Consider the following 17,356-nt stretch of genomic DNA (forward strand, 5'->3'; position numbering starts at 1 on the left):
AAGATGTTCTGTATGCATAGCTTTACCTCTCACATATTTTCAGATAACACACTCAGGAGTTGAAAGAAGGCTCCACTACTGCCTTCAACTGCCTAGGCCCGAAGCTCTGAAATTCCCTCCCTAAATCTCTTCACCTCTCTACCTCTCTCTCTTCTCCTCTAAGATGCCCCTTAAAACCTACCTCTTTAACAAAGCTTTTGGTCACTTGTCCTAATATTTTCTTATGTGGCTCGGTTTTGTTTGATGATCCTGTGAAGCGACTTGGGATGTTTTACTACGTTAAAAGCGCTACATAAATACAAGTTGTTGTTGTACGTGAGCGTGCTTGGGCAGATCCTGGCGAAGATTGGGACTGAAGACACACGTACGGTCAGGCCCAATTTCAGCGATGAGAGGAAAAAATGGAAAAATTGTCATGAGAATGATGAAGCCTGGAATGTGTGCCAACAGAAAAAGGGAGGCAGCGAAAGAAAGTGGCAAGCATCAACGGGTCATGCTTGTGCGATTTGGCCTGATTGTGAAACAATGAAGCAAGGAACAAAGGCCAAGGGAGGAAATCAAGTTGGAGATAAGGAAGAAAATTGAATCCCTAGGCCGTGAAGCACAGGTTGGCCTCTGGAAAGAAAGGGCAATGTAAGAACAGGCAGTACCGTAGAAGCCAGTGTATGAGTAACTTTCATGCTTTTAAGGGGAATTACAATTTTTTTTATTGTTTTGTTATCTTACAGATTTTATTTATATGGCTATCTACAACAACAACTTAGAAAAATCTCCCAATGTGCTTCATAGAAGCTTAATCAGCTAAAGGTTTACACCAAGCCAAAAAAGGAGATATTAGGAGGGATGACTAAAAGCTTGACTCAAAGAGATGGGTTTTAAGGAAGGTTTTAAAGTAAGGGAGGGAGATGGAGAGGCACAAAGGTTTAGGAAGGGAAACCCAGAGCTCAGGGCCTAGATGCTGAAGGCATGGCTGCCAATGTGGAGCTGAAAGGAGCGAGGGATGCATTAAAGGCCAAAGTTGGAGGAACAGCGAGTTCTCAGAGGATTTTTGCCCCCCTACCATTGGTGGCCGTGCCTCCAGAAAGTGTCTCCCATACTCCACTCTCCGTAAAGTTAAGCTCATCCAAAACTCTGCTGTCTGTATCCTATCCCACACCAAATCCTGCTCATCCATCACCCCTGTGCTTGCTGTCCTACATTGGCTGCCGATCGCCCAATGCTTCAAATTTAAAATTCTCATCCTTGTGTTTAAATCCCTTCATGGCCTTGCCCCACCCTATCTCTTTAACCTTCTCTAGCCCTGTAACAACAACAGTTTGCATTAATATAGCTCCTTAATGTAAAGAATGCCCCAAAGCACTTCACAGAGGTGTAATCAGACAAAAATCGATGCCAAATCACTGCATTTTTTTAAAAGTGGTTCCAGCCACCATCTTTATTGCTGCCAGCGTCTTCGGCTCCCCACCACAAACTTGCAACCAATTCCATCGTCCACCCCGGCCAGCGTCTCAGGTTGAACCAGATTGTTTGCAACCCCGGTGTCCTATTTGACCAAACCAAGCTTCTGACCCCATATCCTCTCCATCACAAAGATCACCTACTAGCACTTCTGTGACATTGCAGGTTGAAATTGCAGCCCTTCAGATGGTTGTTTTTCTGTAGGTTTGTGTTGGATCTTTGATGATCTATATTTCAATGAATCAATACACTGTAGTTGTTCACTTGAGTCAATGAGAATAAGTGCGACACACGGACCCCGATATTAACTCTGGTGAGGTGGGTAGCGGTCTGAGTTAGAGACTCATCCACTACTCCAGAATTGAGGCCAAGGCTATTTTAAGTCCTGGGCCTCATTTAAATCCCGGCAGCTGACTTTCAACCTGCTCCAGGCGGGAAGCAGTGGGAAATCGCATGGCCAGAAAGTAGGTGGCAGGATTGGTTGCTGGGGCCATCTTGCGATCGTGGAGGGGTGGGGGTTGGCTGGGGTAGGAGAGGCCTAAGGTTTCCTTGTGGGGTGCAAAGGAGCACTTCTGCTAACTCCTAGCACCATAAGAAAAGTTACAAAAAACGTAACTGTTTGGGCCCCTTTGGTCCCTGATCCTCTTCTCCACTGTCTTCACCTGGCAGGAAAGCCACTTCAGCATCTCACTCAGGCCGTTGGGTTAAAATTGCAGTCAGGTTCCAGTGACATAATCAGGACCCGACATGCCTAAAGGATCCCTCCAGAGCTTTGGGCTGGTGTCCTAGCCGCCGGCTCAGTAGAGTAAGTTAAAATTGGGACCAGTCAGCTCCTGGCGGCTACAGGATGGGTAAGTAATGGGGCGGACATATGAGGAGAGGTTGAGTAGATTGGGACTCTACTCATTGGAGTTCAGAAGAATGAGAGGCGATCTTATTGAAACATATAAGATTGTGAAGGGTCTTGATCGGGTGGATGCAGTAAGGATGTTCCCAAAGATGGGTGAAACTAGAACTAGGGGGCATAATCTTAGAATAAGGGGCTGCTCTTTCAAAACTGAGATGAGGAGAAACTTCTTCACTCAGAGGGTGGTCGGTCTGTGGAATTTGCTGCCCCAGGAAGCTGTGGAAGCTACATCATTAGATAAATTTAAAACAGAAATAGACAGTTTCCTAGAAGTAAAGGGAATTAGGGGTTATGGGGAGCGGGCAGGAAATTGGACATGAAGCTGAGTTCGGATCGGTCAATGCCCTGTGGGTGGCGGAGAGGGCCAGGGGCTATGTGGCCGGGTCCTGCTCCGACTTCTTGTGTTCTTTAGATTTGTGGTTGGGATCAGATCAGCCATGATCTTATTGAATGGCGGAGCAGGCTCGAGGGGCCGATTGGCCTACTCCTGCTCCAATTTCTTATGTTCTTATGTTCTTATGTAACCTGGGCAATTTTAACTGCCCACCCACTTGGTTTCTGCCATGATTTTTTTTCTGCTACTGATTTGAAGTGGCATGCACAGATTTAATTGTGATCTATGATATACAAACCCATTAATTATAATAGATAAATGGATGAATAAACACTTCAGAAACAAAAGGATATCTATATAATTAACTTGCAAAATAAAAATTCTCCTGCCGCGTTGCTCGTGATGAGTTGTGGATAAGCATGGGTGCACTGAGTATTAACCAGAAGTCTCAGTCATGCTCGGCACTTATGAAGGGAAAACCCACTGTCAGAAACAACAGTGCTGTGGCTCTCTCAGTGAGAACGCACATCTTGCTTCCAACGATGCTGTTTTATGTATCCAGTTGGTCCAATGCATATGTCCGCTTCACTCCTTTAGTCAGGCAGCAGTATCTGGGCTGGCGACTTATAGATCTTTGCAGTGCCCATTTTGTAATCTGATTAGGTCAATATTAATGGTATGGTTGTCGGTCACATCAGAAAGCCATGCAGGAGCCCTGCATTCATTCTGAGACACAAATCTTTCAATTATGAAGGTACGTTTAGGAGGCGTGAGAGCACAATATGAGCACAGTATTCAGTGCACTCAGGCTCAAATCGCTGTTGAGGCTATGTCAATTCAAAATTTCAAAACTGAGATTGATAGAATTTTGTTAGGCAAGGGTGTTAAGGGTTACGGAACCATGGCGGGTAGATGGACTTAAGATACAAATCAGCCATGATTTAATTGAATGGTGAAACAGGTTCGAGGGGCTGAATGGCCTACCTCTGTTCCTATGTACCCACGTGAGAACATCTCTGACTCAGTTGGATGGGGTTTGAGTTCCCCAGGCTTCTGAGTTTCGATATCAGCTGCATTGCGTTAGCAGAGGCCTGACTGCTTGTAACCCTTGGGCCTTCACTCAGCCACAAGTGATGGATAGCTAGCGGGATATAAGAAGGTAAGAAGACCTGAGAACAAGAAAAGGCCATTTGGCCCCTGAAAGCTCACCTACTTACCCTACTTCTCCTGTTTTAGCATCCAACTGCATTTTGCACGTCCATAAGTGTTTTTGTCTCTGTTACCCTGCCTAGCAGGTCATTCCAAATATGTATTGCTGTTTGAGTAAAGAAACTCTTCCTAATTTGTGTTTTTAACTTCACTTATCAGGGACGATTCTGCAAAGTCAATAGCACACACCCATAAAATCAATTGAATCCCAGAAAGACTTTCAGCTTGTTTCCTTCTAGATATCTTGAGTTACTTCAATAACAACTTGCATTTGTGTAGTCCTTTTAATGTAGAAAAAACATCCCAAGGCTTTTCACAGAGACGTGAGAAAAACAGACACTCAAAGGAGATATTGGGAGGAGTGACCGAAGGCTTGGTCACAGAGGTTTGTTTTAAGGACGATTTTAACGGAGGGAGGTGGACAGGGGATTCCAGGTTGTTGACAGCGTGGCTGCCAAAGATGGAATGAAGGGGAGGGGGGAAATGCACAAGTGACCGGAATCTGAGGAACTAAGAGTTCAGGGATGGAATTTGTCGGGCTGGAGGAGGTTACAGAGATACAGGGAGCAGTGAGGCCATGGGGGGATTTAAATACCCATATAAATATGAATTTCAAATTTGAGGCATTGTGGGGCTGGGTGCCAATGTAGGTCAGCAACAAGTGGGCAAGTAAGACTTAGTTTGGGATTGCATATGGGCAGCAGAGTTTCGGATGACCTGAAGTTTACAGAATCTGGAGCTGGCAACTGGCATGGAATTAGGGTTTCAGCAGCAGATGGGCTGAGGCAGCAGCGGTAGCGGGTGGGATTAAGGAGTTGGAGGCAGGCGGCCTTCGTAATGGAGAGCATAATTGGTTGGAAGCTCGTCTCAGTGTGAAATAGGACACCCGAGGTTGCGAACAGTCCAGTTCAACCTGAGACAGTGGCTGGGGAGGGAGAAAGAATCATCGGCGAGTGTACGGAATTTATGACAGAGGGTTGAAGCCAATGGCTTCAGGAAACCCTCCCTTCCCCCTTTTCATACTGCCGGCTCCCCCTCTCCATAGACCACCCCGGGATGCTCCATTTCCGCCCGAAACCGGCCAGCCCAATGCTAGCGAGGCCCAGCCCTTAAAATGGACCAGTCCTCCTGCCTCCTGCTGGCGCTATTGGGTGACCAGCTGGCGCAATCTGCCCAAAGTCCGCTGGGGTGGGTAGGGGGGAGAAACGTAACTCCGCTGTTTCTGAAACATCAACTCATTTGAGCACATTTTCATAAGGATGATCAGCTCTACCTAACACGGCCACGTTATTAGTGTTCGGATTGATTCTGCGTCTGGTTTAATCGAGCATTTTACGCAGTCCTGGGAGAAATTACTGACACTCTATTTTGTTTTATTTTCCTCTGCCACTGAGTTAAATAACTGGACATGTTTTGATCTTAAATTATTCGCTGATAAAAGCAGATTTGAAAAAGAAACTGGTAGAATGCTACAAAAATATTTTGAGCAACCTGAGAAAAATCTCACACCTTATAACCTTGTTCTGTATATTAACACTTGATAATAAGCTAAGGATTTTCTTTACTGGCTTTATTTTTTTAACCCTCCCCTCCCTTCCCCTGAAGGCACTAGGGTCCAGTTCCTTCTGGCTCCCAGTCACCCTCTGGAACCTCCCTTGATTTGGCCTGTTATCCACATTGACAGTGAGTGTTGGCAGAAGCATCTTTTGATGCCCAACTGTGCCCTTGCCAGCCAAGGTTTGCTGTGAAATACAACGAGAAACAGGAACCCTGAGGGATTTTCCTCTCTATAAGTCGGAGGCACCGAGGTGGCAACTCACTCATTTCTCTGACTGAGATCAGCCAACTCCGCACAGACTGACAGCTGAACCTGGGGTTGTGTGCTGAGCCGCTCACTGCATAAACTGACTCAAGTTCCACACTTAGAATTGAAGTTAGAGACAATTGCTGTAATACCTGGAAAGCAAGTTGATCAGCATTGAAGATCGAACATTTCAGCTGGGACCCTTCATCGGAACTGTCGTCCTCAGTTAGAGATGTGCCATTATAGGATCAGCGAGGAAAAGTCAGGACACATGCAGGGAAAACTGGGATGGGAGAAAAAAAAACAGGGAGGAAACTGGGTTGAGCAAATGCATGATCACCAACAAGAAGGGAAAGGGACAGTAGTAAAAGTCAATAGACCAAAAGACATGAATAAAAATGATGGCAAAAGGAGACACAGAACTTCTTTAAGGCTGACATTTAAAGTAGAGAAATGGCAGTATATTGCATGGCAGACAAAAAAAACACATAACGTATTTTATTGATTGTTGTCTAGGGTTTGCACCCTGAAGGCAAACAGTTATTTTAAATACACTAATTTAAAATGTTAATATTACAGTAATTAACTGCCTGGCGTTGGGACTGGAGATTTTTTGTGCAATTAAACAATCTTCATTAACATGAATGGAGGGATTGGGCTCGTAATGCGATCCCATATTATAAACATTTATATTTCTGTATCTGGCCTGGCAATTTCCAAAAGAAAGCAAAGAAATGGCAACGCATTGAAATAATAAAGGCTTTCAATCCTGGGTCAGATTTATTTAACTCTAGGAAGCAGTGTAGTCCCCAGTTTTAGGAAATCAGGGCCAATTTGACTCGAGCTGCTCAGTCCAAGAGTGCAAATAGTGATAAAATACAGAAACAAATTACCAGGGATTGCTCTGAAGGCTAAGTTCTTAATTAAAGGAGTAATTTATATGTGTGTATATGTGTGTTTAATACAGGACACCATATTTATATAAGAATTAATGAAAGATAATATCAGAACTTTGAACTTTCACACAATTAAGTCAATTCGGCAATCTCATTGTGGTTCAGAATAGGTGTGAGTCCAAAGCTCAAAGCTGTCCAAATTCTACAAGCACTAATTGCCACTAAATTAGCTTCCTCTTTCAGACAGGGCACAGGATTGCTGTTGTGGGAAATGGAAAATTCACACTGGTGCTCACTCTACTCGGGTCGTGGACAAGACCTATTGTCAGGACAGACCAAGAAGATTTCACTCTGCATCTGATCGGTGCTATGCCTGACCTCAGGAGTTTTGATACTGAGACTGGTTCCTTAGCATTGACATCTTTCACCTGGATGGGAAGGGGTACTAACCTGGAATGGTAAAAATTACATTACCTTGATGGTTCAATTAGGTAACATCACTGCCCAGTGTGAAACTAAGCAACAGGAAGATCCCAGTTGCAATCTCCGCTCAGTGCTAAGTCAGCCAGCTTGCAGCCCTCAGCTTCTCTGGGCTGGGAAAGAGGAAACATAAGACAGGGTTCCCACTCCTGATTGGGGTCAGCCTGATGGTCCAGAGTCAAACAGCCTGTCAGCACATAGGAATAGCCACAAAGGAGAAGGGAAGAACTAGGGGAAATATATTTTTAGAACGATTGCATAAAACAATGACGATTTTTGTTGACAACCTAGTGGCTTATATCAGAGAATCAGAGAATCATACAGCACAGGAGGAGGCCATTCAGTCCGTCATGCCTATGCTGGGTCTTTGAAAGAGCTATCCATTAAGTCCCAGTCCCTTTGCTTTTTCCCCATAGCCCTGCAAATTTTTCCTTTTCAAGTACATATCCAATTGCCTTTTGTAAGTTACTATTATAAATACTGGTTTATATATTTTTTAATAAACAGAGGTGAAGGGCTCTTATTGCAGGACAGCACCCAAAATTGATAAGGGAAGGCAAGAAGACACGGTCGATCAGAAAGTAGTGATTATTTGATGCCAAACTTGGGTTTTAAAGCTGGGATATTGTAGAATATATGAGATCACGTTGATTAATTGTACACTTTGTTTAGTTACTGTGAAAAGAGTCTGATGCATGAAGTGCGACCGAGTGGGAAACAGGAAATTTTAACTGACATCTAGTGGATCCCGTGGCGATGCTCATGGTGAAAGGTTTTGAAACGATCGAAGAAAGAGGAAAGTTAGAGTTCCAGAGAATTCGGTGGCAGCGAGTGGTGAGCATGGAAGAAGTTGGTAGGGTGAAGTGTGGGCAAGAAAGAGAGTGTTCGGACAATTATGATTAAGAGAACGGAGAAGGAAAAGGTATAGAAGAAAATTTAAAATATTTATAGTTCTAAGCATTGCAGTAGGGAGGGGAGTCTTGGAATTTAAGAGCATTATTGAGCAGGAACGGGAATAAGAAACACAAAGGTGTGAGAGAGGAAATAGCAGTAATGGGGTAGGACCTTGGGTGGTGAGAGGGGAAAAGATTTGAAAGGGGCTCAGTTCTATAAGTTTAATCAGTCAGCAATGGGGAGGAAGGTAACACTTTATAAAACTCAACGCTTGTTCAAATGCCACCAAGAGCAGTCGCATCACGGATCCATCAACCATTCCCCCCCCCTTCCAGTCTTCAACGCTGCCTCTTGCACTTTCCCCTTCTCCAAACTTCCAGCTTTTAAAAACTAAAATCCTGTTTCCATGCACTGAGATGGGTCTTGTAAAGCTTTTATAGTGCAAGGTCTATAAGACAGTAAGTACCAGATCCCCACTGATTCTAGAAAGCTGGCTCCAACTTGCCTTGGTCCCAAGCCAAGAAGAGCAGCTCCCTACTGCAACAATGTGATATTTTTAACCCACGTTCCAGAGGTGGAAGTCTAACCTACTGTGTCATCCAGTTCCCCATGCAAGGCTTTTAATATATTACATAGAGTTAGAGTCTACAGCACAGAAACAGGCGATTTGGCACAACTGGTCTATGCCTGCATTTATGCTCCACACGAGCCTCCTCCCACTCCTCTTCATCTAACCTTAACAGCATACCCTTCTATTCCTTTCCCCCGCGTGTGCTTATCTAGCTTCCCCTTAAATGCATCTATGCTACTTGCCTCAACCCCTCCCTGTGGTAGCAAGTTCCACATTCTAACCACTGTTTGGGTAAAGAAGTTTCTCCTGAATTCCCGATTGAATTTATTAGTGACTATCTTATATTTATGACTTCTAGTTTTGGACACCCCCACAAGTGGAAACATTTAATATATTATAAATATAGAGAATAGATCTCCATTTGCCCAATGAAACAATAGTCATTTGACTGTATTTATCCATTTTTCATCCTTCCTTCCTCATAAAATTCCTATTGCTTTTCACTTTTTTTTAAAGCTTCCCACTCAAAGAACTAAATGTGTTCCAATTCAATGCACTGAATAATTACCACTCCTGCTTGATAATGAAAATTTTCCAACAATCTCTTGACATAAACTGACATAATAATTCATGCAGATTGAAATTTCACCAGAATCTGTTTTCTGCTATAATTCATAACGCACTGAAGCAGCCTCGCATGCCAGCGTAAGTTATGATTAAAATTAGAATCCCTCCGTGACGCCAATGGATTTCAATGTGGAAGAACCACCAGCTACTGCCCTTGATGGGAAATAAAATGCAGTTGGAGTTGCACGTATCCTTTCCTATTAATCAGACACAAATCGTATTTATGAAGGTTATGGCTTGATCTATCATGAAGTGAGAAAAAAATAATTAGTTGTTTAGCAGGAGTTTTCGCTTGATGTGAGTTGGTAGAGTGCAACACAGTTGTTCAGGCTCCCCCGGCATTATATTGCTAGCGAAACCAGGGAGTGAGATCAGCAAGCAATCGGTTTCCGTGGAGAATACAAATTGGCTCACATTCCAGTTTTCCCCAGTTTCTGGCGTAGTTTTCTTTAATGTTTCTTTTACTGGTGAATATGAAAGTCTTGGAGGTGATTCTTTTTTGAACATGTCGAACATATCAGAAATATACTTTCAGCTGGCATCATTCTTAGATCTGCTCTTAAGTTGTTTTCTTGATCATAAAGACTTTTTGAGTACATCCAACAGGCAATGCTTTTCTATTCAACCTTAGATTTCCAATAGACACAATGGGCCAGAATTTGCTGGAGCAGGGCATCTCGCAGCATGCCTGGTTATTAGATATGTTTCCTCATCCTTCAGCCTGAAAATTTTTTTGTGTCGCAAACTGCACGGTCAACAGGACATCTGCGACCTTGGTGAATGACAGGACCAACAATCTAACTCCTTACCAATTAAATTTAAGGCTAGAGAAAGAAACGGAGGAATGACAGAGATGGAAATAGGGTGAATTAAAGTTAAAATTTGATAAAGAGAGGGAAATAAAAAGAGAGGGTGAGTAAAAAGAGACAGGAAGGAAAAGTAAGAAAAAAAAATTAAAATGTAAAAAACCTCGAGGAACAATTTACTACCTGCAGGAATGAGATTCCACAGTTTCAATTGTTCCCTTTCTGGGCCAGAGAGGTTGAGTGGCATTGCAGGAACATAAATCTCGTCATTAAAAGGGTCCTTACGTCATTAAATACCAGCCCTAACTCTGTGGTGAGTACAATTCGTTTTATCAGCCCAAATGCAGCATTATCTTGAAACTCACGGGGAGGTTGAGGGCGAACTCTCGTTTTTGCGAGGCTAAAGGTGGAACGGAGCAAATCATCCAGCAATTTGTGGCAATTCGCAACTCATGGCCTATCTCTTCCTCGCCACAAATTGCTGGGTTATTTACACACTAATAACGGTGTGTGCGTTAAACTCGCTATTATTTTCCCAGCAAATTCTGGGCCAATGAAGTCTTGATGCGTGAATGGAGACTTTTTTTGGGGGGGGGCACAGGGGAGTGGGGCAAGAGATTGAGCTAATCTAGCATTGTGGCTTCTAACATTCAGATGTTTTCAAAATCAAAACTAAAGATGCATCGTTATACCATCATCAGGTGTGGGAACCATTTTCAGCTGTCAAGAAACATCTGCCACATACAGTACATTAGTGGATGTAGACATAGTGCAGAAAAAAATTGTTGAAAGCACACAGCAAGCCCATCAACAACTTGAACATGTAGACTCTTCATCAGAACTGAATATACTGCTCTCCGTATTGGCAATGTTGATTCAAGGGCAACTGCTCACAACACAGATTGCACACAAATCTTCTATCCTCCTCCTTTTCCCTCACTATCCAGATTGATCGGCCCCATCAATGTCGTGAGTGAAAGTGAGCACTCCCCAAGGAATCTGAACACCGTGTCCTTTGAGATCACCATGAACCAGTGTATTTTCAGTAGTACATCACCAAAGATCAAATGTGTATCATCTAATTACTGTTTTCCCCCCTCCAAATACTGGACTCAATCATGAAGCACATTAAGTAACTTAGACTACTAGTAATTGATATGCCATTGAATCAATAATTTCAATCCCTTGATTGGAAATTACACTTGGAAATGCATGGGTTAATAAATGGCAGCCAGCATGGATTTGTTAAAGGCAAATCGTGTCTGACAAACTTGCTTGAGTTCTTTGATGAAGTAACGGAGAGGGTTGATGAGCGTTATGCGGTTGATGTCTATATGGACTTTCAAAAGGTGTTTGATAACGTACCACATCACGTAAAGTAACAAATACTGGACCCGATGGCTTGCATCATAGGGTTCTAAAAGAGATGGCTGCAGAGACAGTGGATGCATTGGTTGTGATCTTCCAAAATTCCCAAGATTCTACAACGGTCCCAGCAAATTGGAAGGTAGCAAATGTAATCCTGCTATTTAAGAAAGGAGGGAGAGAGAAAACAAGGAACTACAGACCAGGTAGCCTGGCATCAGTCATTGGGAAAATGCTGGAATCCATTGTTAAGGAAGTGGTAACAGGGTACTTAAAACATCATAATATGGTTAGGCAGAGTCAACATGGTTTTATGAAAGGGAAATCATATTTGACAAATTTATTAGAGTTTTTTGAGGATGTAACTAGTAGGGTAGATAAAGGGTAACCAGTGGATGTAGTATATTTGGATTTTCAAAAAGACATTCGATAAGGTGCCACATAAAAGGTTGTTACGCAAGATAAGGGTTCATGGGGTTGGGGGTAATATATTAGCATGGATAGAGGATTGATTAACGGACAGAAAACAGAGAGTAGGGATAAATGGGTCATCTTCAGGTTGGCAGGCTGTAACTAGTGGGGTGCCGCAAGGATCGGTGCTTGGGCCTCAGCTATTTACAATCTATATCAATGATTTAGATGAAGGGACCGAATGTAACGTACCCAAGTTTGCTGATGATACAAAGCTAGGTGGGAAAGTTAGCTGAGAGGAGGACACAAAGAGTCTGCAAAGGGATATAGACAGGTTAAGTGAGTGGGTAAGAAGGTGGCAGATGGAGTATAATGTGGGGAAATGTGAGGTTATTCACTTTGGTAGGAAGAACAGAAAAACAGAATATTTTTTAAATGGTGAGAAACTATTAAATGTTGGTGTTCAGAGAGATTTGGGTGTCCTCATACAAGAAACACAAAAAGTTAGCATGCAGGTACAGCAAGCAATTAAGAAGGCAAATGGCATATCGTTCTTTATTGCAAGGGGGTTGGAAAAGGAAGTTTTACTACAATTGTACAGAGCTTTGGTGAGACCTCACCTGGAGTACTGTGTACAGTTTGGGTCTCCTTATCTAAGGAAGGATTTACTTGTCTTGGAGGCGGTGCAACGAAGATTCACTAGATTATTTCCTGGGATGAGAGGGTTGTCCTATGAAGAGAGGTTGAGTAGAATGGGCCTATACTCTCTGGAGTTTAAAAGAATGAGAGGTGATCTCATTGAAACATGTAAGATTCTGAGGGGTCTTGACAGGGTAGATACTGAGAGGTTGTTTTCCCTGGCTGGAGAGTCTAGAGCTAGGGGGCATAGTCGCAGGATAAGGGGTCGGTCATTTAAAACTGAGATGAGGAGGAGTTTCTTCACTCAGAGGTTGTGAATCTTTGGAATTCTCTACCCCAGAGGGCTGTGGATGCTCAGTCGTTGAGTATATTCAAGGCTGAGATAGATAGATTTTTGGACTCTCGTAGAATCAAGGGATACAGGGATCGGTGGGGATCGTGGAGTTGAGATCGAAGATCAGCCATGATCTTATTGAATGGCGGAGCAGGCTTAATGGGCCATCTGGCCTACTCCTGCTGCTATTTCTTATGTTCTTATAGACTTGTTAGCTAAATTGAAGCTTATGAGATTAAAGGGGCAGTGGCAGCGAGGATATGAAATTGGCTAAGGGGCAGAGAGTAGTGGTGAACGGTTGTTTTTCAGACTGGAGGGAAGTATACAGTGGTATCCCCCAAGGGTCAGTACTGGGACCATTGCTCTTCTTGATATATATTAAGGACCTGGAGTTGGATACACTTGGCATAATTTCAAAGTTTGCAGATGACACGAAACCCAGAAATGTAGTAAACAGTGAGGAGGATGGTGGCAGACTTCAGAAGGACGTAGACAGATTGGTGAAATGGGCAGACACATGGCAGATGAAATTTAATGCAGAGAAGTGTGAAGTGATGCATTTTGGAAGGAAGAACGAGGAGAGGCAATATAAACTAAATGGTACAATTTTAAAGGGGGTTTACGTACACAAATCTTTGAAGGTGGCAGGATAAGGCTGTTAAAAAAGCATATGGGATCCTTGACTTTATATATGGAGGCACAGAGTACAAAAGCAAGGAAGTTATGCCAAAGATTTATAAATCACTGTTTAGTCCTCAGCTGGAGTATTGTGTCCAATTCTGCATCCTTTCTAGGGCCTTGACATCTTTCCTAAAGTGTCAAGGCCCTAGAAAGCCCTAGAATGGTACCAGGGATGAGGGACTTCAGTTATGTGAGGAGACTAGAGAAGCTGGGGTTATTCTCCTTAGAGCGGAGAAGGCTAAGGGGAAATTTAGTAGAGATATTCAAAATTATGAGGGCTTTTGATAGAGTAGATAGGGAGAAACTCTTTTCACCAGCAGGTTAGGCCGGTAACCAGAGGACACAGATTTAAGGTAATTAGTAAATGAACCAGAGGGTAGATGAGGAGAATTTCTTTTACGCAGGAAGTTGTTATGATCTGGAATGCACTGCCTGTAAGGGTGGTGGAAGAAGATTCAACAGTAATTTTCAAAAGGGAATTGGATCCATTTTTGAAGGTGAAAGAATTACAAGGCTCTGGAGAAAGAGCAGGGGATTGGGACTAATTGGATAACTCTTTCACAGAGCCAGCACGGGCACGATGGACTGAGTGGCCTCCTTCTATACTGTATGATTCTAGAGCATGCCCAATTTTTCTTGTGGATCAGTTCTTGGATATTAGTTCTCCAGCATGATAACAGTAGAGAAAATTATTTTATTCAAACACATAAGGCACTCTGTCTGTTTTTACATGCAGACTACAATTTTTAAAATTGGACATGCACAAATATATCAAAAATTGTTCAATTATTTTGGCATACTTTGGTCCTTATTTTTAGTTTTTCACCCACGCTTCAAGTGAGAGGTGAGAGAAGCTGCTTTCAACATTAAGGCGACATTCGATCGAGTATGGCACCAAAGAATTCTAGAAAAACTGATGCTAATGGGGTTCAAAATGAAATCCTTCCAGCTGTTTGAGTCATACCTGATGCACAGAAAAATGCTCATGGCCAATCAGTATGGCCCCATGATGTTGCAGGAGTTCTTCAGAGCAGCTTTCTTGGCCCAATCATCTTCAGCTGTTGGATCAATGACCATCTGTCCATCATAAGGTCAGGAGTGGGGCTGTTCAATGACAATTCCATAGAATCCAGCTCTATTCACAATCCCTTCAAGAATGAAGCAGTGGAACTTGGACAAGATCCAGGCTTGAGCTGTCTAGTAGCAGGTAATATTCAAGGCACATAAATGCCAGATAATGACCATCTCAATCAAAAGGAAGCCCAACCACCTCCCCCTGATATTCAGTGAAATCATCACCATTGAATCCCCCACCATCAACATCTTGGGGGAGTCACCATCGACCAGAGGCTTGACAGAACCAATGACATCAAAACTGCGGCTACAAGACCACGACAGACTCTGGGTACTCTTCGATGAGTGGCTCACCTTTGTAAAGCCTCTCCACCATCTACAAGACCCAAGTCAGGAGTGTGATGGAATACTGACCACTCACCTGGATGGGTGCAGCTGCAATAATACTCAAGAAGCTCGACACCATCCAGGACAAAGCAGTTTGCTTGATCAGCACCCCATCCACTGGACTCAATATCCACCCCCTCCACCACTGTCATCGTGTGGCTGCCCTCTGAATGATCTACAGGAAGCAGTGCAGCAAGCTTCCTTTGACAGTTTCTTCAGCACAGCAACCTCTACCACTGAGAGAGACAAAAGCAGCACTAGCCCGGGAACACCATCACCTCCAAGCTCCCCTCCAACTCATGCATCATCCTGACTTGGACCATATACCATGTTCCTTCATTGTTGCTGGGTCAGAATCTTGGAATTCCATACCTAATACTATCGTGGGATGACCTTTACCACAAGGACTGCAGTGGTTCAAGAAGAAGGCCCATCACTATCTAGGTATGGGAAATCAATGTGGCCTTGCCACCGTCACCCACATCCATGAACAAACATATAAAAACACGTTACAGCTTACCTTAAGCACTGCCGCTAGCGACACCCCTGACTTCGAAGGTACCAATACCCACCTGAAGAGCATTCCCAAGCATTGCTAGGATCAGCAGCTCTGCGAAAGCAACATGGACAGTGGCACTGGTAATGTCAGCCACCATTTTCTTGAACTGACTGATCATCTCACCCATACAAGCCACCAAAGCAGTTTCTATATTGTCACAAAGCACAACTTTTTTAAAATTACTTATTTATCTTTTGCTTTGTCAGTTGTATTTGTGCCTCTGAGTCAGAGGGTTGTGGGTTTGAATGTGTAATCTAGGATGACACTTGAGCGTAGTACAACGGGAGGTCCACATCATTAGAGGTGCTGTCCTTTGGAGCAGATGTTCATTGAAAGGCTCATCTGCCAACTCCAGTGGTTTTGGTGGACATTAAAGATTCCAAAGCACTCTTCAATGAAGAGCAGGGAGTTCTCCTGGTGTCTTGGACAACATTGCTCCCTCAACCAACAGCAACAGAAAGAGATCACTGATCACTTGAGTAATTTAGTAAAAAGCAGAATACTGCAGATGCTGATAAACCTGAAACAAAACCAGAAATTGTTGGAAACGCACATCAGGTCAGTCAGTCAGCATCTGTCGAGAGAAGAGAAAAGTTAATGTTTCAGGCGCAGACCCTTCTTCAAAACAGATTCACTTCATTGCTGTCGGTGAGAGCTTGCAGTGTTGAAAAAGACAGCTGTGCTTGCCTGATTAACAACAGTCCCTGCACTTCGAAAAGCAGTTAATTGTATGTTAAACGCTTTGGGATGTTTTCAAAAGATGTGATAAGGTAGCAATATAAATACACGTTCTTCCTCATTGCCACCACCGCTGTGAAATCCCCCGCCCCCTCCAGCATCAGAAGGTGAAAAACTGAGACTTGAAATCGTTCTATAAATGCAACGTAAGATACTCGCAGGAAACACAACAAGAGAATAGACAGCTGATTTCCGATGAAGTTATATGGTTACCTGTGACAGTGATGTTGTCTTACTGTTGAATTGCTGCTGACAGCATGGTTCCTTTGGCGTGCCAGATTATGTTGCAGTATGTGATACCAAAAGCGAGTTCAACAAAGCTGCCTGAGATTGAAGAGACGGTCACGTGTCCCTCGTCAGCTGCTGAGATACAGAATAAGAGTTGAGGTAAAGCAGCACAATACATCTCAACTAATTGAAAACACATAGAAACGGATTGCACCTGACAGTGGCTCTTTCCGCTCAGATTCTTAGTTAAAAAAAAATGAAATACTTACCAGATGATCCAAAGAGCCTGCAGGCATTTTGTTAAAGTTGAGAGTCAGAAGTACGAGAATAAGAAGCTTCATGCGTGTGAATTTAATGCTATTTTACACTGTTAACAAGAAATATTCTACAACTAATATCAAATACATGAGCAGCTTTATTCTTTTCTCTGCAAAAGAAAAATGACCTCAATTTTACAGCAGGAGGGCAGAAACCGAAAACAAAATCAGTGGAAAAAGACCGCTGAGAAGGGTAGTGTGAGTTAAACTGAAATTTAAAACTAGGTTAATTAGTAACTGTTCCTCCCGCATGCCCACAGAGCTCAGTGACCTCAGCAACAGACGATTAGAACCTGCAGTATCAAGATATCTCTTCAGGTTAACTACTCTGGTTCAGTTCCCCCTGAGGGCCTATTGGGTGAAAGCAGCACCCAGTGTTACACTAAGCCACACACAGATTAGGGGATCTCAACAAAGAGCAAAAAAACCCATTGGACTATCATGTGTTCCAACCAGTACACAGCTCTGAAAGCACAGTGGATCAGGCCAACCAAAGGGAGACTGTATAATAATTGTGCAGATGCTGGAAATCTAAGTCAAAAACAGAAAATGCTGGAAACGCTCAGTAGGTCAAGCTGCATCTGTGGAGACAACAGTTGAGGTCACAGATTGGGTGTGGAGCCTTTGTTCCAGTGAA

The 17,356-nt window shown here is 43.2% G+C and overlaps 1 long non-coding RNA gene across 1 annotated transcript; it reads right to left on the minus strand.

The window, feature by feature from the left end:
- Positions 1-5,872: 5,872 nt before the first annotated feature.
- On the minus strand, positions 5,873-16,818 carry LOC137300389 (uncharacterized). The gene is made up of 3 exons (XR_010958065.1): positions 16,672-16,818; positions 16,388-16,537; positions 5,873-5,995 (listed from the first exon to the last, which is right to left on the minus strand). It is a non-coding gene; the product is annotated as an uncharacterized lncRNA (long non-coding RNA).
- Between the last annotated feature and the right edge of the window lie 538 nt (positions 16,819-17,356).

This window comes from Heptranchias perlo, chromosome 31 (assembly GCF_035084215.1).
Source record: "Heptranchias perlo isolate sHepPer1 chromosome 31, sHepPer1.hap1, whole genome shotgun sequence".
Lineage (NCBI taxonomy): Eukaryota > Metazoa > Chordata > Chondrichthyes > Hexanchiformes > Hexanchidae > Heptranchias > Heptranchias perlo.